The sequence below is a fragment of the Oncorhynchus nerka genome, linkage group LG4 (assembly GCF_034236695.1).
Source record: "Oncorhynchus nerka isolate Pitt River linkage group LG4, Oner_Uvic_2.0, whole genome shotgun sequence".
Taxonomy (NCBI): Eukaryota; Metazoa; Chordata; class Actinopteri; order Salmoniformes; family Salmonidae; genus Oncorhynchus; species Oncorhynchus nerka.
This window is the reverse complement of record NC_088399.1, coordinates 13,681,339-13,685,282: the sequence shown is the minus strand read 5'-3', so window position 1 is coordinate 13,685,282 and position 3,944 is coordinate 13,681,339. Positions and strand designations below refer to the sequence as shown.

At 42.2% G+C, this 3,944-nt stretch overlaps 1 non-coding gene across 1 annotated transcript; it reads right to left on the bottom strand.

The window, feature by feature from the left end:
- Positions 1-1,446: 1,446 nt before the first annotated feature.
- On the bottom strand, positions 1,447-1,519 carry trnaa-agc (transfer RNA alanine (anticodon AGC)). Its single transcript has one exon. It is a non-coding gene; the product is annotated as a tRNA-Ala (tRNA).
- Between the last annotated feature and the right edge of the window lie 2,425 nt (positions 1,520-3,944).

Below are 3,944 nucleotides of genomic sequence, written 5' to 3'. Positions count from 1 at the left end.
AGAATGTTTAGCTTAAAATGTTGATAAACCAATATTTCTTCACGTTTTAAGTGTAGCAATGTGCACATGGTGGTAGGCCTACACGCAAACGTTCCAATTTGCAATTTGCGGGAATACACCATTCTAAAATGTGCACTGCACATGCAAGCTGTTTCATGGACAGAGATGGAAATATCAGTTCAACATTTTGAAAGAGGGGAGATTTAAAGAAGCAACAACTTTCATGGGTTGCTAATGTGGCTAGGGAAATGCCTTTGACTGCTAGACAATGAAATTAAGTTGAAAGAAAACCCTTAGAACAGGATAACGCATATGAAGAAGTCTTTATAAGTAGCCTATGCCCACCTGGAAAAAATATATAATGATTATTTTCATCAATCTAGTGGCCACTCCCTCTCATGTGCACACTGCTAACCAAATAACAGTGGTAGGTGTTTGTACAGTTGAATCTACAATCCAAAATCAAAACGTGTTCGATTTTTCCCAGTCTTCAAAAGTCTTCTCCTGATGTGGTTTAAGCATTGTGGACTTAGAACATCCAATTTGGCTGTTTTTCTATATAAAAAAAGTGAGATTGACAGTGAAAACATGGGAAAAAATTTGCAAAATCTGAAACCTGTGAATTTCTGACTCCGTTAACAGCCTCATTTATCTGTTTCAATAGTAGGACTACTATTAGCCTACTTGCACAGTACAGCTTAGATTGGTCTGCCTGTGAAAGACCAATATGGGATTCATAATTTTTAGGTCATTCAGAGTGTATGTCACTGTTTTTCATATCATTTTTCACACGGGGCGCCTTTCCTTCACCGGTGGGCGTTTTGATATTTTGGGGCAAAATTAGAGTAAACTCACTTTTCCGGGCACCACTACACTACTGGGTGCAGTGGGACCTCTTACCCAGATTGGTGCAGGGGGGATCTACCCGTCATCTCAGGCATGCAAGGACACCCGATACGTTCTCTGTTTACAGTTGACGGCCTCGACACATCTGCCACAAACACAAATATCTGCTTCCCTGTTTGTGTGATATCAACACACACACTGAGACACACGGCTGATCATCTGTTTGTGTGATATCAACACACACACTGAGACACACGGCTGATCATCTGTTTGTGTGATATCAACACACACACTGAGACACACGGCTGATCATCTGTTTGTGTGATATCAACACACCCACTGAGACACACGGCTGATCATCTGTTTGTGTGATATCAACACACACACTGAGACACACGGCTGATCATCTGTTTGTGTGATATCAACACACACACTGAGACACACGGCTGATCATCTGTTTGTGTGATATCAACACACACACTGAGACACACGGCTGATCTCACGCCACAGATGTTCATCTGTTTGTGTGAATGAGGGATCTTTTGTCCAGGGTGCAGTGTATGAGGGAATGGAGAATGTGTGTGACAAAATAATGTACCTTGGAGAATACGGGCATCGATCCCGCTACCTCTCGCATGCTAAGCGAGCGCTCTACCATTTGAGCTAATTCCCCAGCTGTTAGAAGTGGCCACAAGGAGTATTGTAGAAGCTTCCACCCTGGCCACGGGATCCTCTTATTTGGTAACTTACTCGCTAGCAGTTGCTGAGCCATCATGACCCGTAACAGCTGTCTTTTCTGGCAAGTTGGGCTGGTTAGCTCAGTTGGTCAGAGTGTGGTACCATCAATGCCAAGGTTGCAGGTTCAATCCCTGTACTTGTGATTAGTTTTTTTTTTTGAGTGCTTATGCTGAGAGAGAGAGAGAGAGAGAGAGAGAGAGAGAGAGAGAGAGAGAGATCTATGTATCCAAACCCTTCCATAAATAATGCAACCATGGCATCTGACAGGTGTAGGCCTATCATATGGCTGAGAGGTACCAGCTGTAAATGTAAAAACTCTGTAGTAACAGAGATCTTCTAAAGGTGTTCCATAATATTACAGTATTATTATCTAGACTAGAGCCATACTGTAACACCTATTGACACACAGTATTGATAGTACACCAAGGTTAGCTAGTGTACTGTCTTGCACATCCCTGCATAATGTGTGGTGTCACAGTTTGGAAGCAGGACTGGGGACAGCTTTGCCCAGAGCTCCCAAAACCCTGGGCTATTTCCCAGGCCTATTGATTCTTCCATGACAGACAAAAGACTAAATGAGGACACAGATATTGATCTGAAACTGGATTAAAAACGAATCTGAAATATACCCTGAGAGTTTAGGTATCTGTGGATATGTTAGTATCGTTGTTGTACTCCTAGAAGCCACATGCCCTGTAACTGTATCCTGTATTCCCACCTTTTATCTGTTAAGACCAGTTACCCAGTGCTATTTGTGGATGTCACTGCAGTTTAGTTAGTAACAAAACAAAAGTATACTGACCTTCGTTAGGCTATAAAGTTATTATTTATTTATTAGCAGATCACTGAATGACAATCAAAACTAACTAGTAAATAGAACTAGTGATGTTATGTTCTCTGACATCTTGAACAACTAGCTGTTGCTTCAAGTTGACCTATATATCTCCAAACCAGTAAGTGGTGTCCATCCAAACCAGTAAGTGGTGTCCATCCAAACCAGTAAGTGGTGTCCATGACAACATTGCACACTATTGTTTTGTTTTATGGTAAACACACACTGCTTTCAACAGGTCAGTAGAATAGAAGAAACAATAGAACCAAACACAACCGCAGGCAGGTTTGTTCAAATAGTGTTTGACTTTCACCCTGATAAGAAAGATCTATGTCAGGCTTTGTATGAGTGAATAGACTATACTAAACTGTCTTCCTCTCCCTTTCTCTCTCTCTCTGCTATTTCTTCCTCTCTCTCTCTCTCTCTCTGCTATTTCTTCCTCTCTCTCTCTCTCTCTCTCTCTCTCTGCTATTTCTTCCTCTCTCTCTCTCTCTCTCTCTCTCTGCTATTTCTTCCTCTCTCTCTCCCTTTCTCTCTCACTCTGCTATTTCTCCCTCTCTCTTCCTCTCTCTCTCTCTCTGCTATTTCTCCCTCTCTCTTCCTCTCTCTCTGCTATTTCTTCCTCTCTCTCTCTCTCTCTCTCTCTCTCTGCTATTTCTCCCTCTCTATTTCTCCCTCTCTCTTCCTCTCTCTCTCTCTCTCTCTCTGCTATTTCTTTCTCTATCTCTCTCTCTCTCTGCTATTTCTTTCTCTCTCTCTCTCTCTCTCTCTCTCTGCTATTTCTCCCTCTCTCTTCCTCTCTCTCTCTCTCTCTCTCTCTCTCTGCTATTTCTTCCTCTCCCTTTCTCTCTCTCTCTGCTATTTCTTCCTCTCTCTCTCTCTCTCTGCTATTTCTTCCTCTCTCTCTCTCTCTCTCTGCTATTTCTCCCTCTCTCTCTGATCGTTCTTTTTCTCTCTCTCTCTCTCTCTCTCTGCTCTTTCTTTCTCTCTCTCTCTCTCTGCTATTTCTTCCTCTCTCTCGGCTATTTCTTCCTCTCTCTCTGCTATTTCTTCCTCTCTGTCTCTCAGAGGTTTTCATTTTATTGCCCTCTTGCATGTGTATCCTACCTACCTGCAAAGCGTTTCACAATAAGGCTTGGTTTTGTCTTGCCACCACAATTAAGTTAACTCAACGCAATGAATGCCTCATCGCCTTTTTATCACCAGGTTTGTTTTATTCATGGCATTGTGCTCCTTTATACATGTCTGGAGGGGATTTAAGGATCTAAGAAGGATGGTTTTGTGGTCTCAGTGCTGTGTCAACATGTCCAACAGAAGAGCTACCTGTGCACAACCATACCATAGACTCAGAGAGTGACTGGCCGGATCTGAATACCCATACTAACGTACTACATAAACTGAATACTTACTTTGGCGTTTTATCTAGTAGAATTCATATGCCTTTTCACACTTACATGTTTGACAGCAGCTGATAATCAGATGAATTGACGCACTGTAGCAAAATGAACGCATGACGATAGTCAAAGCA